At 43.9% G+C, this 18,721-nt stretch overlaps 1 protein-coding gene across 4 annotated transcripts in view; it reads right to left on the bottom strand.

The window, feature by feature from the left end:
• LOC118225887 (MAP7 domain-containing protein 2-like) overlaps positions 1-18,721 on the bottom strand; it is a 100,919-nt gene that overhangs the window by 9,421 nt on the left and 72,777 nt on the right. The gene's annotated exons all lie outside the window — the stretch shown is intronic.

Below are 18,721 nucleotides of genomic sequence, written 5' to 3'. Positions count from 1 at the left end.
GTAACACACACTAAACAGTATATACACACACACAGTTTACTTGCTACCTCCACAGTCTCTCCTTCCAGGTTACATAGGGGGGCACAGTTTCAAGGCCCCACAAACTCTTAATAGGTATGCCCATGGCCTGTCTTATAATTGCTACAGTGATGACACCCACAACCAACTATGGGGCGACATAGCTCAGGAGGTAAGCGGTTGTCTGGCAGTCGGAGGGTTGCCGGTTCGATCCCCCGCCCTGGGCGTGTCCCTGAGCAAGAACCCTAATTGCTGACCCTAACCCCTAATTGCTCCCAATGAGCTGATTGGTACCTTACATGGCAGCCTTTCACCGTTGGTGTGTGAGTGTGTGTGTGAATGGATGAATGAGAGCCATCAATTGTAAAGCGTTTTGGATAAAAGCGCTATATAAATGCTGTCCATTTACCATTTACCAGATGAGTATAGACATCTGAAACACTTAGCATACAACTACTTCTCTTTACACCGCAGACTACTAAGTTTGCACAGAGGAGTGGAGTCAGAGGATGGCCTGTCATATGTGGCTTTGACATGCAGTATACAGACTTTTTCTAACAGGACTGTCCATCAAGGTGGAGCTCAAAATGATAGATGGTAGAAAGAATCAGACTGTCAAAAGCCATCAAACAGGTGATTGCTGCAGACAAAAGTCGTTGCCCACTCTCTCACCTGACAAGGGCAGGACACTGACATTTGGAAGAGGTAAACCATGGGCTCAAAGGAGTAGCAGATTTCACAAACATTCTCAGAAAATTGTGTCACTGTCACTACTGCCCATGAAATTGTGATGGAGGTAGACAAAAGTGTACAACTCACAGCGGACCTAAAACCTGGGTTTCTAGAAGAGATGTTAGACAAATATGACATTGATGCAACTCAAATGGAAGCCTTGTTCATTCGAGGTACTGGTGGAACTACATGAAACCACTCATACTGTCCTGTACCAAAATGGAACTGGTGATTGACACCCAAGCCCAGACACTGCATGAAAGAAGAAGGGGAGGAAGATGAGACTGCAGCTGACACATCACAATCCTCTAAAAAGACTAAAAGTTCTCTGGGAAGCTTCCTGGGGAAAAGTGTGCCAGCAGCCACACTCATTGCTGACCCAACAACAGCAATGATGATGAAGGCATACCTAATGGAGTATGTCATCAAAGGAGAGGAATCAGTGGGCATATTCTAATCGCTTATTTTATCTGTCCTTGTCTTCTTGGTCCTGGCATGATTTAGAAATCAATCAAGGTTTGCCATCTTTAAAGGAGTACCATGGTGATTTTCAAACTTTCTCGGTTTTATGTGCTATTTGCACAAGAGGCATTGAAGAAACACAATGAGTAAAGTATTAAATATGTCCCTTCTGTATTTTTGGAAAAATATGCGTTTTAAATTTATCGTCCTATTTTCAACCGGTTGAGAAAGTTGTCAACTTGGTGCGTCACGAATACAGTAACCACTCCACTTTCCACGCTCCGTAAACCCATGGATAACTCGAGACCCATAGTTTGCGCCGCTCGCTTACAGGCAAGACAATGAAAATATTTGACTAACGTTAGGTTCACTTAAATTAGAGTGCCTTTTAAGGACTATTAGATTATTTCTGGTTATATTCATTTAGCTAGCTAGCTAACGTTAGCTAGCTAGGTAGTTTGCTTTCATAAGGCAATGTTATCGATAACGTTAGCTAGCTAGTTTGCTTTTATGAGGATATTATAGTTGTGCTTTTATCTTAACTTGGCTAGCTAGATAGCAAAAATTATAATTGGATATAAGTCAACGTCCTTACCTTAGCTATCTATCGATACTTGATATACTACTAAGCTAGCTAGCTTGTGAAAATTCAGTCTCCCAAAAAGAGCGCGTATCATGGGGGTAGCTATGGTAATGGGGCACGGTCTGTCAATCATAGCTAACTGACAGTTCTCATTACCACGCCCAGACGGTTCAGGTGAACTTTTATAGTGGGAAATTTAGGCTTAGAAAAACAAGTTTTAAAGTACATTGAAATGACTGAATAATAAAAAAATTATGCACATTTGTTTTGTTGTTGCCTAAAGACAACTGGGAAGTGTCACGTTCAACCACCATGTTACTCCTTTAAGAACAGTCCTATCTTTCAAATGCTCCTTGGAGGAGGGAAGAGCTCCTGCAAAATAATTCCACGAAGATAAACAAGTGCATTCTTTGCATAAGTATTTTTTCAGAATATGTGACATAAATGATCGCCCTGTGGATCCACCTCTTCACATCTGCCATGTCTGTAAACTGGCTCTTGAGATTGCAAGGGCGTTCCATTTGCCTAATACAAGTTTCCTTGATTCTTCCATCCTGATGTCTTTTCCTTACATCCTGTCCTTGTGTAGGGTGGAGCTAAGGAGTGAGGAAAGGATACAAACAAAAGATGCAAGGAGTGAAAGTAAGCGATTGGAATGAGTCCAATGGCTTGCAGGAAACATAACCAGCCATGGTTTCTACTCAGGGCTGACATCACACACAAATACTTGTATATGTGTCTGCCTTGCATGGTATCGGAACTTGTATTCAGCACGGCAGGTAATGTTTTCACTTCAATCTGCAGCCATTTAAAGCCAGAAAAGGATAATATGTTAGTGTCTGATGCCAGAAACATTTATATGTAAAATGATGCTGATATCAGGTTAAGAAAGGTTTTGGCTCTTTTAGCACTGCACAACATGTCAACTCCTTGGGATAAATTTTGCACTGTTTAACAGGTCTGCTTAATTAATGACTACTATGTTGATGATTTATGAATCTATGCCTTTTCTTTGTTTACCCTAGTTGTGACTCACTCTGGGTAAGAGCATCTGCTAAATGCCTAAAATGTAAAAGTAGTGAACATATTTTGTTATTGGCTGTTATGTTACATTTCACTTTACCATTCATTGTTGTAAATCAAGGGATTGAGAGTGTGAAACAGCTTGTCTCAAATTTTATTTGATTATGATTGAGAATTTTCTTATTTCTCTATGGTTAAAGTGATAACACAGTTTTTAAAAAAGGATTGTGCTTTGGAGGCAAATATTAATTTACTTCATCTGCAGAGACAAAAGCCTTGCAATAGCTAATTATGTTATATACTGTCCCTTTTCTGTATATTCTCACAGGCCCAGAAACGTGTTTCACAGAACTGACTGGGATGTGTGATTCCCACGCCCCAATGTTGGGTTAGGTGGTCAGTTGTTCAAGATAACTTGTAAAACAAATATAGTTAAAATATTTCCACCTACAACTATGTGAATAAGGTGGCCCTCCGGTGAAAAAGAAATTTGGATACTTATGAAATCACCAGTCTGAGCAGTGTAAAGAACAAATACTGGGTAAAAAGCGATAAAAGATTGTCAGTGTAAAGTGCCCCTGTGTGTACAAGCATATAGTACATATGTGTGGATAGGTTTGTAAGATTCAATATTTATTTAATAGGCATCAATATTTCTATCTTTGATCTGTATTTATTTATTATTATAATTGTGAACACAATTTTCTTAACATCAACAATAATAATCATGCTTTTTATTCATGATGTACTTCTCAGACACTCAAAACATTTTTAGGTGTAACATCTGAATTACCAATTATTTACACAATAAATGATTGCCATTTGACACTTTGATATAACACAAAGTTTTAATGACCACATTCTGTTTAGATAGTAAGATGAAAAAACACAGGGCCAATTACTTGAAATAATTTAGGAAACATTGGGTAGCACTACTGGCACGGCGGTGCAGTGAGTAGCACTGTTGCCTCACAGCAAGAAGGTTGTGGGCCTTCCTGTGTGCAGTTTGCATGTTCTCCCCGTGTCCATGTGGGTTTCCTCCCACAGTCCAAAAACATGCAGGTAGGCTGACTGGAGACTCTAAATTGTCCATTGGTATGAGTGTGTGAGTGAATGGTGTGTGTGCTCTGCAATAGATTGGTGGCTCGTCTGGTCTTCAACCTCCCCAGACACTCCCACGTAACTCCCCTGCTCACTACCCTCCACTGGCTGCCTGTTATAGCTCGCATCAAATTTAAAACATTGGTCCTAGCATACCAGGCAGTCAAGGGATCAGCCCCAGCATACCTCCACAAGATATTCAAGCCCTACATGCCAGCCAGATCCCTCCGTTCTGCTACCTCAGGACGCCTAGCACCTCCCCCTCTTCGCACCTGCACTTCCAGAACACGTCTCCTGTCTGTTCTGGCCCCACGATGGTGGAATGACCTCCCTGTGGAGGTCAGAACAACTGAGACACTGACCCATTTCAAACGACGACTGAAGACTCACCTCTTCAGGCTGCACCTCTCCCCCTCCCTCCCTTCCCCCCTGTAAATGACTAAACTTAGGGTTGTAACTAGGCAGCTGTTTCGTAGGTGACTAGGTGCATTAACTGTCTTAACGACTACTTGTATTTTTTCCATAGATTGCGTTGTTGCCGTTCTCGTTGTTAGTGTTAATCAGTTTAACCATCAGGGTCCAAGTTGAACTATGCGGTTGTTCCCTGCACTTGGACCGGTACTTCTCTCTAGGGGTTTCGTCATACTTGTTCCTGGTTATGGTTATACACTTTGTTGTACGTCGCTCTGGATAAGAGCGTCTGCCAAATGCCTGTAATGTAATGTAATGTAATTGTCCAGGGTGTATTCCTACCTCTCGCCCAATGCATGCTGAGATAGGCTCCAGCACCCCCTGCGATCCTGACCAGGATATGCGGGTATAGATGATGGATGGGGAGCACTGCTTTGGAATACAGCTTGTTTAATGTGTGTGAGCTAAGATAGTCAATATTGTTTCTTGTAACTTGACCCAATTGTGATATCAGTACTTTGAATGACTAGCCGAGATTATTCCTTTCCTTTATGCATAGCCTTGCGCACTCCCGTCCTGTCTCAGGCCAACGGGGAATTACACCAACACCGCCCAGAGCAAATAGCTCTTTGGGCTTGGCCCATGAGAGGCATAACCTTAACGCATTAGAGCTCCCCTCTTGTGTGGTCGCTACCATCCAAATCGTGAGAGCGCCCTCTACCAGGTCACTTTATGAAAATAAGTGGCAGGTATTTGAAGTATGGTGTGCCTCTCGTCAGTCAGTGCCTTACCAGTGCTCTGTTACTGACGTGCTGTGCTTTTTACAGAACATTATGGATAAAGGGAAATCCTTTTCAACCTTTAAGGTCTACCTGACAACTATCACTGCTCGTCATGTTGCTTTCAAAGACTATGCAGTGGGGCAACACCCCCCATTCGCAGGTTTATGAAGGGTGCCTTGCCATTCTCTGCCTGTTGCTAAGAAGCACATTCCTTTGTGAGATTTATCACTGGTGTTCGAGGCTCTCTAAAGCCATTCAAGACTACAAATGAGATTGATTTAAAATTTTTGCTCACTCCAGCTTCAGCTAAGCGAGTCAGTGACCTCCACGCGCTCTCAGTACATCCCTCGTGTGCAATATTCTCCCCTAATATAGATAGGGGTTTTCTTAAGGCCAATCCAGGCTTTATGCCTAACATGTGAGGTGTTGGAGCTTGCTGCTTTTCACCCAACACCTTTTTCCTCTAAAGAGGATCAAAGGCTGCATGTGCTATGTCCTGTGTCTGTTCTCCACACGTATATGACAAGGACTAAGGCTTTCAGAAAGAGCGACCAGCTCTTTGTCGCCTGGGGCACGACCTGCAAAGGGAAAGCCATCTCTAAGCAGCGGCTGTCTCATTAGCTTGTGGAAGCTATTGCTATGGCATATGATTCAAAGGGGATAATACCCCCCTCAGGCCTGAGGGCTCATTCCACAAGTGGCATGGCTGCATTGTGGGCCCTATTCCCTGGGGTCTCCTTGCAGGAGATTTGTTCAGCCACAGGCTTGGTTTCTCCACATACCTTTGCTAGGTTCTTCTGCCTGGATGTTAACAGGATGTTAATAGCCCATGTAATTCTGTGGGTGAACTCTGTAGTTCACACATTTTCCCTCACCTGCTATGTGTTTAGTACTTCCTTACATGGGATGTGCTAGACACCCCCTCCCCTTGTTGGAAAATTCCAAGAGATACATAACACCTGCTGTACACGCATCACTATATCAGAGCACATGTAAACAAAAAGGTGGAACTGCTTTCTTCAATCAACATCAAAGAACATCAGAAACTTCTAACGGCTGCCATTTTGTTTTTGCCAATTACTTATCAAGGCACATGCAACTTATCAAACTTATCAGAGCACATGTCACTAAACATATAAATATATTTTTGTTTCATTTTTGTTTTTGCCAATGTTTGCAAAACATTTAGTCTACGACCTAAAAAGTCAAAAATAGGAGGTGGTTACCTAAAATGTCGAGAATAGGAGGAGGTTACCTAAAATGTCAAGAATAGGAGGTGGTTGGGGAATTTCCAAGGAACATGGCCACAGTGATTTCATAAAGTCAGCAAGATTGAGTGTCAACCAATGAGCATCATTTTATGCAAAGTAAACAGATAAGAAATCGATAAACCATTGTGGCGCACTGAAAGAGGAAACACCCATAAGGAGGGAATTAAGGGGGGTTAAAGGAGTAACATGGTGGTTGAACGTGACACTTCCTAGTTGTCTTTAGGCGACAACAAAACAAATGTGCATAATTTTTTTATTATTCAGTCATTTCAATGTACTTTAAAACGCATTTTTCTAAGCCTAAATTTCCCACTATAAAAGTTCACCCGAACCGTCTGGGCGTGGTAATGAGAACTGTCGGTTAGCTATGATTGACAGACCGTGCCCCATTACCATAACTACCCCCATGATACACGCTCTTTTTGGGAGACTGAATTTTCACAAGCTAGCTAGCTTAGTAGTATATCAAGTATCGATAGATAGCTAAGGTAAGGACGTTGACTTATATCCAATTATAATTTTTGCTATCTAGCTAGCCAAGTTAAGATAAAAGCACAACTATAACGTCCTCATAAAAGCAAACTAGCTAGCTAACGTTATCGATAACATTGCCTTATGAAAGCAAACTACCTAGCTAGCTAACGTTAGCTAGCTAGCTAAATGAATATAACCAGAAATAATCTAATAGTCCTTAAAAGGCACTCTAATTTAAGTGAACCTAATGTTAGTCAAATATTTGCATTGTCTTGCCCGTAAGCCAGCGGCGCAAACTATGGGTCTCGAGTTATCCATGGGTTTACGGGGCGTGGAAAGGGGAGTGGTTACTGTATTCGTGACGCACCAAGTTGACAACTTTCTCAACCGGTTGAAAATAGGACGATAAATTTAAAACGCATATTTCTCCAAAAATACAGAAGGGACATATTTAATACTTTACTCGTTGTGTTTCTTCAATGCCTCTTGTGCAAATAGCACATAAAACCGAGAAAGTGTGAAAATCACCATGGTACTCCTTTAAGTCTGAAAAAGTGTATAAAAAAGAATGTAACTGAGATGATGGCAGAGCTTTCTGCAGAAAGGTCTCGGCTTTGTGATCACTGGTTGAGAATAAAGTCTGATATTCTGAAGATTCTGCCTCATGAAAATATTGGAAGAAATTCTGCCCAAAGATTGAAGATCTTGTCATCTGGAAACCATGACAAAATTGGCGAATCTGCTAGAATAAGTACAAAGGAAAAAGAGGACGGCAGTAATCTGAAAGAATCGAGGCGCAAAGCGATGTGTATGTAAGTGCAAATCTGAAAAGGGGGGTGCCAGTATTAGAATAACATTAAAAGGTGCTTGTGATGCTTGTGTGAGTGTGGGAACCTGGGCAGAGATGATCTAACTGCAGGTTGCAAAATCCAAGCGTGTGTATGTTTGGGCAGGAACCCAAACTTGATCCGACGCCTGGGGGACGGTGCTGGGAAGGTAGATAAAACAAGGTTTCCTAGAGGCAATATAAAGCCTAGGAAAAAGAGACGTGGAGTGGCGCGAGAAGCGCAGGTTAGTTGGGTCCAGGGTCGGTGTGATATGCATGAAGACGCTTTATATTTATGATCTGAATGAGAGATTGAGGTTGTGTGGAGACTGTAGCGGGAATATTGCGTGGATAAAAGTAATACCATGTGCTTTTGTTCTCTAAGTCAGAAAAGGATATAGAATATATTGTTACAAACCAAGGTTAATATTATTTTATAATTCATAGTATATTATATTGTAAAATAGTGTGTTATTTTTTTCACAAACAAGTTGAACTGAACATAGATATCCGAAAAAGGATCAATTGTGGTGTCAGAGTGGATGCGATATGCATTATAGTATTTTAACATTCCTTGCAGAAGGAAAGTTACAGAGAGACATATACACGGGCAAGGATATGCATCCGGAGATAATAATAAATACCTAATAGAGACAGTGGTAGAGAGTGGGTTAGAAAGTGTATACCAGTGCTCTGAGCGAGAGTGGCGCGCACAAAAATTTAAAGCAATATTACAAGGGCGATTTCAGCAGGGATTAAAGATATTAGAGAGTAAGGTGGGAGCAAATAAAATACCACTCTAAAAACATATAAAGTAGAAGGGATAAAAAAGTTTCTTTAGGATAATCCCAGATAGAAAGATATTTCCACATAGCGAAAGTTCACTCTCTTTCACCCTCTGAATTAAAAAGATAACAACAGATGGACACAGCAGTGGGAAGGCTGGGAAAGCGGTTCCCGGCATTACAGGCGGATATAGAAAAAATATCAGAGAAATGGGAGGAAAGGACTGAAAAGGCAGTAACGCATTGGCCGAAAGGAGGAACGTTTGATCTCGGAGTGTGTGAAGAAATGCTAGATATGGTGACAAATCATGCTGCAGGGGACAGATCTGTTTAAAGACGGGGGAATTAAACTGTGCCAGGCATGCGCAGGGAAGGGGGGGGGGGGTTGAGCTACCTCAGTTCAAACCACCTCTGGAGGACCCTAATGTGCCCTAGGGACCTCCACCATACCCAGATATAGAGAGAAGACAGGAAAAAGGAGGAGGCATGTATCCAATGATAAAAGGGACACTGGAAGTGAGTGAAGAAATGGAAATGAGGGAAATATCTAAAGCAGACGCAGACAAGGAAAAGGAAGAAATAAAAAAGCAGGCGGAGGAATGGGGAGAGGTGATGCAAAAGGCAAAGGAAGTAGAGCAGAAAAAAGAAGAGATAAAAGACAAAATAAAGGAACTAGAGTTTCTGACAAATTGGGAACAGAAGGCATGAGAAGAGAGGGGAGAAGAAGCCAGTATGAGAAAGATAACCAAAGAAGTGGGGAAAATGAGGGAAGATTTAACAAAGGTGGGTCAGGCATGTGGGACAAGCCTAGGCACCAAGCCAAAATGGAAACAGGTGGGGTGGGGTCCTGGGTTAAGTAGCGTTTCAGAGATAAGCAGGCTGTTTGAGCAGCCTAGGGCCTCTCCCTGGGAGGAGGATTATGTCAGACAGTCTGGAAAGCCTGGGGCAGACTATTGGGAGGAGCCACATCAGGAGGAAAGTGGCAGTGAGAGTGAGGAGGAGGAAGATGGGCTGAGCATCACGGGGGGGGGGGGGGGGGGGGGGTCTGCGTAGAAGCAGCCGTGCGACCAAAAAGCCTGACAGATATGGTGAAAAGAAAGGGAATTATCCGCTGTTGATAAAAGACCAGAACCCGCAGTATGTTCTCTGGGGTTGCCAGGGCCTCCAGAATTTGATCTTGTCCCTGCCAGATGTGCAGGAGGGAGCAGGCCACTGGATAAGGAAGCTGAAGGAGGAAATGATGGGAAAGATGATGGCGCTGGGGGATGTGAAGGCCCTCCTTGGAAAGCTACTGGGAACTGAGAAAATGCTTGAGATCCTGCAAAGGGCCAGACTGCCAAACATGGACACCAACCGGGTGGACGGGATACTGTTTGACAGGTACCGAGACCAGGTGTGGGCCGCCCTGAGAGAAACCTTCCCCACAAGGATGCAGGAGCAATGAAAGGGGTGCCCTTAGGTGACAGCGAGTCACCGGCTGCTTTTGTGGAAAACCAGCTCCGCAGATGGAAGATGCTGACAGAGAGGGATGTCCAGGGGGATCCCATACTGACAACGCTCTTCCGCACAGCCATTCTGGAAGGGCTGTAGGACCCAGCCAGAAGCTGCCTGGAGGAGGTGGTGGGACTGTCTTCTAAAAGCCACAGAGAATTTGTGGATCATGTGGTGCATGCCATAGACAAGCACCGCAAAGAGGAAAAGAAACAGGATGACCAAATACGGGAGGTGCAGAAGAAGCTTCTCCAACTGCAGATGGAGGAGACGAAAGGAAAAAGAAAAAACAAGGAAACAGAGAAGGGCAAGGATCCAAAGAAAATGGCCCCCCTTCTGCCAGACTTCATGTGGGAAGAACCGCAGGCAGCACATAATAGCACCTCAGATATCTGGGGGGGGGGGGGTCAACCTGAACAGACCCCAGCCCACCATTGTTTATAACTTCTCTAGCATCCCACCACCAGTGGTCATGCAGGGAGCACAGCAGGAAACCCTGCAACAAAATTGGGGGCAAGGCCCCAAAGGGGGGCCTGGGCAACAACCAGGAAACAAAGGGCAAGGTAACCAGTGGAAAGGGCAGAATCAGGGAAATTATCAGCGCAACCAGCAGGGGCCCCCGCAGGGTCCCCCAGTGTGCTGGGGATGCGGACAAGTGGGACACATTAAAAGGAACTGTCCTCATGTGCCCCACCCGCAGCAGCAGCAGCAGCAACAACCCCAGCCTGGGCCTCCGCAGCCCTGGGTCCAGGTTCAAAACCAGGGACCGGTGAACTACATGGGAGCCCAATAGGGGTGCCCAGAGAACCCTTATAAGGCAGGACAGCATGTACTCATAACAAGAAATGCAGAGCAGGAACCTATAATCAATGTAGAAATAGAGAAAAGAATGATGATAGATGCAGGAGCTACATGTACGTGCATTCAAAACAAACATGCTGTCCATTTGCCTATGTCGGGTCAATGTGAAAACAGTGGGGTTCTCGGGAAAAATGCAGCTGACCCCAATGACACAGCCGGTGTCTGTTAAAGTAGGGGCAAAGGAAACAAAGCTGCCGCTGTTAGTATGTAAAAACACACCGGTAAATTTGCTAGGTAGAGATGCTATATTGGAACTAGGGCTAAACTTGCATTGCACTAGGGAGGGAATCAACCTGTCAGGGATGTTCAATATGCAGACTGGGGAAGATAATCAATGGGCAAATGTCTATTGGTTGGGAGAACAGGTTAGGGCTCAAACCTGGAACATATGGGGGAAGTATGTGGAAGCAGAGATACCTGAAGCCACGTGGCCTGAAACAGAATTACATTGCACAATGCTGTGCGATCCTACCCAAGACGCAGAAAGAGAAAAAATGGGCCTCAAGTGCAGGTTCAGAACAATGGATTCGATCTACAGCGCTCCTTGTGGGACCAGAGGGAGCTGCATTAAGGGTAGACGAAAATGAATGGGTAAAAGAATGGTTTGAACTGAAGGAGGCAGCACCCCATGTGACATTGAAAGTGAACCCTGGATATAGGCCTAAAGACTTGGGGCCTATGATAAAGAGGGCAGGAAAAAATTGAGTTTTATCGCACAGATAATCTAAAAATTTGGATAGCAGAGGATCAAACAATGATAACAATGACAATGAAGGGGAGACCTAAGCAGGTAAAAATCCCCATTGTAGAGTCGCGACAACAGCTTCAGGCACAAAGCAAAAGGAAGCTGGACCAACTGCCAGAACAGCTGTGGTCACAGCATGACACAGATGTAGGGAGGGTAAAATCTGCAAACCCAATTGAAATACGATTGAAACCAGGCTGTAGAGGCTCCCGCAGGCCTCAGTACCCCTTGAAACAGGAAGCTGTAGAAGGGATTAGTACCATAGAAGGCCTATCGGCGGCAGGGATGTTAAGGAAAACTAGAAGCTCATGTAACACGCCTTTGCTGCCAGTACGGAAGGCAGACGGGAAGAGCTAGAGGTTAGTGCATGACCTACGGGCAGTAAACGAGGTAGTACAGGATATGGCAGCTGAAGTGCCTAATCCTCACACCCTGTTGACCAATGTTCCCCCCACGGCCAAATGGTTCACGGTGACAGATCTGTGTTCAGCATTCTTTAGTGTTCCTTTGGCCCCTGAGAGCCAGGAACTGTTTGCATTCACTTATGAGGGCCAGCAGTACACTTATACTAGAATGCCGCAAGGGTTTATGCATTCCCCTCATGTCTTCAATCAAGTCCTTAGAACAGACCTGGAGGGGCTTGAATTGGGGAGTGTGGTTCTTCAATATGTAGACAACCTGCTGGTATGTTCAGACTCGCAAGAACAGTGTGAAAAAGATAGCTTAAAGCTGTTAAGACGGTTGGCACAAGGAGGGCACAAAGTGTCCAGGAAAAAGCAATTTTGCCAGACAAAGGTAGAATACTTGGGCAGGAGTATTTCGTTTGGCAGTAGAAGCATAACAGAACGACAGGTGATAGTGAAGGTACCAAAACCAGAGACTGTAGGACAGATGATGACATTTCTAGGCATGACTGGATTCAGCGCAAAATGGATAGAGGGGTATGCGGAAAAAACACAGCCCCTAAGGAAAGTAATGAAAGAAGCAGGGCGGGAAAATCTGAGGAATAAGATGAAGTGGGACATAGATGCTGAAACAGCGTTTGAAAATATCAAAAAGGAGCTAATTCAGGCTCCAGCATTGGCCTTACCAAATTACGAGAAACAGTTTGAACTATATGTAACAGTCAGAGAAGGGGGATTTGCAACTGCAATCTTCATGCAGGAGACATGCAAGGGAAGGAAAAAACAGCCAGTAGCATATTACAGCACCAAACTGGATGAGGTAGCAGCAGGGTACCCGCCCTGCTATCAGGACCTAGCAGGGATCTGGTGGGCCTATGAAAAAGCTGTAGCAGTAACAATGGGGTATCCAGTAGTAATATTCACTCACCACAAGGTGGTAGAAATGATAGAGCAAGGTAAATTTGTACTGACCCCCGCGAGAATCCATAATTGCCAAATGTTAACAGCATACCGAGATATCACTATAGCAAGGTGTGGGGTGGTGAATCCAGCAGAGTACATACCACTCCCGCATGATGGGACACCACATGAATGTATCCCTGAAAGCAAGGAATTCATGAGGCTCAGGGCAGACCTGCGGGCAGAACCACTAGAAAAGGAGGGGAAAAGAATTTTGTTTGTGGATGGGTCCTGTTACATGGACCATGAGGGAAACCATGCGGGGTATGCCATAGTAGAAAAGAAAGGAACAGAGTGGGTGGTTTTGGAAGCGGAAAGGTGTCCACAGCCATGCTCAGCTCAGTGGGCAGAGATAAAAGCCTTAACCAAGGCATGTGAGTTGGTAGCAGGACAGGCCGCAGACATTTATACTGACTCAGCATATGCTCATGGAGTATGTCACCTGTTTGGGGCAGTATGGAAAAATTGTGGTTTTCGAAAAAGCGATGGAAATGACATACAACATAAAGGACAGATTTTGGATCTAATATCGGCAATGTTAAAACCAGAACAGTTAGCCATAATAAAGTGTCAGGCAAATAAGAAAGGAAATGATTTTGTGGTTAAAGGAAACTAAGGCAGATGAGATAGCAAAGATAGCATCAGGGTGCACAACGGTTGTTATGGCACCACAGGTGAACATACACCAGGTACCAACACTAGAGGATGTTAAAGACATGCAGCAAGCAGCTGCCGAAAATGAAAAAGCAGAGTGGGAAAAAAGGGGGGCAAAAGAAGGGGAAGATGCAGAGGGGCTGTTGATAGCGCCAACTCCTTTACTAACCATACTAATCAGCGAAGCACATGGGGTGGATCATTGTGCACGAGGGGAGGTAATGCGGTCTATTAAAAGGGAGGGATTTTGGTCTCCATAACTGCAGAACTCGGTAGACTATCAGCTGAGTTTGTGTGAAATTTGTCCACAAAACAGCATCAGGAAGGGTATGACAGCTCCCATAGGGCATATACCGACCCCTGAAGGGCCATTCAAGCATTTAGTGATGGACTACGTAGATATGCTAAAAAAGGTAAGAGGGAAGAGATATATGCTGGTGATAATAGACTGATTCAGTAGATGGGTGGATGCGGTGCCCTCCAAAGAGGGGGCAGGGACAGCGGTAAAGTTTTTGGTAAATGAGGTAATTCCTAGGTTTGGCATTCCGGTGGTAATAAGTTCAGACAATGGGCCAGGGTTTGTAGGTCAAGTTCTGAAGCGAGTAATGCAAGCTCTGAGAGTTAGGCAGAGATTTGGATGTGTATATCACCCTCAATCCCAGGGGATGGTGGAACGCATCAATGGAACCTTAAAAGCTCAAATTAACAAGATATGTCAGGACACAGGGTTGAATTGAATTGATGCACTACCACTGGCATTAATGAGTTATAGGATGCAGCAGAATAGGATCACCCACCTTAGTCCACATGAAATGTTGACAGGTAGAATGATGCCTGTACCTAGGATTAGGGGGCCGTCAGGAGGCCCCACACTGGAGGTATTGGAGTTAGAATTGCGAGAGTATGTAAAACAACTAACCGCAATACACAAGACTATATTTGAACAGGAAAAAGCCAAGGAGTGGGAGAACCCGGAGGAAGGACATCACTTGAGACCTGGAGACCTGGTCTATGTCAGAAAGTTCTGAAGGCGGTGGGATGAACAGAGGAGAGAAGGACCTTACCGAGTTACAAGGACATCACCAACGACTCTACAAGTGGAAGGCAGTAACTTGTGGTACCATTTAAATAATTGCACTAGAGCAGTAGGGGGGGATCAGGAGGATGAACAAGATGAGAAACATGAGGATACAAGTGGGGGCCTCCAAGAGGAGGCGAGGGAAGAATCCAGCCCATACACGAGTCAGGACAGAGCAGGGCAGAGTGGGGACGACCAGTCTGGGCCTAGCCATATTGTACTTCGGCTGGCTGACAGAAATATTGTTGTCCAGAGTGCCAGTGGCATGAAAACCATGTGCTAATGCGCAAGAAACTCCAGAAACTGCTGAACGCACCAATAAAACGGTTCGGTTTCCAAATTGCAAGGAAATAATATATGCAGATAGGAGAGTGTCAGATATGTTCTGGATGTGTGGTTATACCATATATAATGTGCTATGCAGTAATTGGACAGGAACATGTGCCAGAGTAATGCTAGCTGATCCAGTTTCATTCCCTGAATCATCGAGAAGACGTAAGACAGCATACGTTTCAGATCTGAAATTAGATGCCATAGGCCAGCCCGGAGGAATTCCCAATTAATATAAGGCAAGGAATGAGATTGCATCAGGATTTGAGTCAATTTTCCTTTGGGTCACTCCGAACAAAAACCTGGAGTGGATTAATTACATATAATCAGCAACAATTTATCAATTATACAGATGATGCCCTGTCGGCATTAGGGGAGCAATTAGCGGCTACTAGTAAAATGGCAGGACAAAATAGGCAGGCATTGGACTGGCTGCTAGCAGAAAAAGGTGCAGTCTGCATCCTCTTTGAGGATCAGTGTTGCACTTTTATACCAAACAACACCGCCCCAGCAGAATCATTTACTAAAGCGATGGAACAATTAAAGGGACTTCTTCAAGAGGTAAAGACTAATGCAGGTTTTGGTCATGAGGTATGGGACTGGTTAGATAATGCATTTGGAAAATGGGGGGCATGGCTGGCTAAAGCAGGAGTTATAATCGCCATTGTACTTGCATTGGTTGCTGTATGTGTGTGTTGTTTGTTACCTGTTCTGAGATCTTTTCTCACCAGAACTATTGGGGCACAAGCACTGATTAAAAAAGTGGAAAACAGCGCCAAGAACATCGTCGAACACATCGCCAAACGCTCATGAGCTGGCTGGCACTGGACGCGGACTGGGGTGACATCGTGCTGACGAAATATGAGAATGTGGTGGTGGCCCCGAACTCACCACCTTATGAGGAACCAGACTACTATAGCCGCGTTTCCACCAAAAGTACCCAGGAACTACTTTTCAAGGAACTAAAAGGTTCCTTCAGCCCATTGTTGTCTGCGTTTCCACCGCGGCCTAAAGTCCCGCGAAAGTTAGGCAAATTAGCCCACTGACGTATGAAAAAGCGACGTTGTCATCGGTCCATCTGTCCTATGATTTCTTCTGTAACCCCATACTACCACCGAAGTAGCCTACATTATTTTCTAATAACCGAGACAGCCCGGAGGGGTTTATTCCACTTATATACAACGGGTTACCAACAACGACTATATGTGGTTACTTTTGTATTTATTGATTTTTATCGATTTAATCACCTGAAATTGAAATATTCTTGCGCAGCCGTTTGGGCATATTTTACCGTTGTCAAGCAAAACTGTCGTTGGTAGTTGAACTTGGACCGTTGTTATGCAACAAATAGGATATAACAGACCAAATAGTCAGATTGTAACTGTTTTATATATCCTCTCAAACACATTCATTATGTTTTTATGCGAACATTCACTTTCATGTCTTGACATCCGAGGCGACAGAATACATTCACATTCCACAAATAACTGGCAACAACAGCAGAAAACATGCACACGTTGTAAACAATTTGCTGTTGAATTGATTACTTTCTCATCGTCAATTCCATATAGGCTAATCGCAAAATGACAAGAATAGAACGAAAACTCGGACTTGCGTGAAAATTTAAATTAGCAGTGGTACAGCCACCATTTGCTTTCCTTCAAAGTTACTGCTAGCCGAGCAGCAAAGTATGCCCTCCAGATGTGAACCATGCACCATAAATTAGTCCATAGTCTTCCTGGTATTTTTGTGGAATTGAAGAACGGCGGAGTAAAATTACGGCAGTCTGAAAAAGCAAAAGGGATGATTACTAGAATTAACCTGTTATTTTACCCTGACAAAAAGTGAGGAAGGTGATTTCCAGTTTGCTTTTACTGTATCACTAATGTAAATAACGCATACCTCACATAACCGTATCAAACGTTTTGAGTCAATTACAACGGGCTAACAAAGAAAATCCGGAAGAAAATATTCAGCAACCGAATTAAACCTTTTTAATGTTTTGGTATGTAATATGCTGTCCCAGCACGAATGCTTAGCATTTTATAAAACGAACAAGCACACGTTATAATTCCAAGACGTTGGCAGGCTATAACCAAAAGTAGGCTACTGCGCCACATAACATACAAGTTTGATTTCAAGTTATTATGAAAATTAATTGGTTTGCGGCTGCAGATTTTTAAAAATGGCGGTTGCAATAAAATACTGCAAGTAGTCGAACAATCAGAAATTTTCAGCGCTTGTGCCCCACCCCAAAGGTTCCGGTACTTTTGGAAAGTACTACCCCCCAAGCAGGAACTTAATTTAGACCCTAGTTCCTGCAGTCGAAACGCTTTGAGTTCCTCAAAAGGTTCCTAGTTCTGGGGTAAAGTTCCTGCGGTGGAAACACGGCTTATGACTAGACTAGTAATTAGTCTGTAAGAGTTGTACAATCTTTTTACCTCTCTTGACAAGAGTGGGAGGGTTTTTTGGTTGTGCAAACTCAGGGCCACTAGTCATTCTTTGGGACAGATTATAGAGAGCAGTGTTATCCGCGACATATATCAAATATAGGAAACTGCGTAATTTAAGCAGAGCTTTTATTTTAACTTAGTGGCCTCTAGAAGTCTGCCCCAAAAATGGCCTGTGAACGGAGAAATTTAAATTGCACTTTTAATGTAGAAGGATGTGAAGGTATTAATAACAGCTGGTGTGAAATAGGGCACAGTGCATATTGTTTAGAGGTGCGGGTCAGACGTGTGGTGGAGGGCATAGGCCGAGTGTTACCATTCCAAGGGGAGTGGCGACACCTCCCTTACTATTCATTACTGAACTACTGGTACAAGGATGAGCCTACTGTTCTGCTGAAAGAGTTCAAAATTGTAGGGGATAGAAGTCGGGTAACACATGGTCTCTTTGGTGTATACGCCAATGAAGTACAATTTATAGGTGCGGCATGCATATTAGTTGCCGACGACCACCACCACACCGAAGTTCGCACCGACACTCGTGAAGGTTTTCTTTGTATTATGTACGGCACAGATGTTTTGTTTTCCACTAAGCCTGCAGTTTGTAGGGTGTATCACAGTTATGAAGACACATTAGCAGCAACTAGGAGGGTCAGGGGTAGACCTGCTAAGATGTGGTGTTTTAAGGAGGTATGGAAACATGCTAAATTGGGATGGCAGGTATGCCATCCCGCCAAGTTACGCCTTGGCGGGGGCATGCCCCATACCTATACAGCACTGAGAGTTTGGCACTTTTCAGGGTTCCCCACAGAAATAACCACTACAGCCACAGACACTCAGCCCTTAAAAACATTAAATTCTGTACATTCTGACCCCATTTCAACAGACAGATTTCATAAACAACTTCACATGTCCACACAATAAAGCCCCAAACTAAGGGGATTTTGCGTTTTCTCCTTCTTCTTCTCTTTCTTCTTCTTCTTCTCATTCTTATTTTTCCTGCAGCCTATCCCACTAACAACATGTCTCCCCATTGGACATTTTCCCGACACCAGCCAAATCTTCACCTACACGACCCAATCAAAAACTCGCATACACATGCAAAATACCCATACCTTTTTATTCTGAAACATTTCCAGTTTGAACAACTAGTCTGCTGAGGCCTAGTGGGCAAGGTCACAGTCTTGGGAACACGGGGTCCTAGGTTCAAGCCCAGCTAGGAACACGTTTCTTTAACCTGCTTTTACCCTCACTAATAATTGTCTACTACTTCTCAATTATTG

Source organism: Anguilla anguilla, chromosome 4, assembly GCF_013347855.1.
Source record: "Anguilla anguilla isolate fAngAng1 chromosome 4, fAngAng1.pri, whole genome shotgun sequence".
NCBI classification, from domain to species: domain Eukaryota; kingdom Metazoa; phylum Chordata; class Actinopteri; order Anguilliformes; family Anguillidae; genus Anguilla; species Anguilla anguilla.
This window is presented reverse-complemented; position numbering and strand designations above follow the sequence as displayed.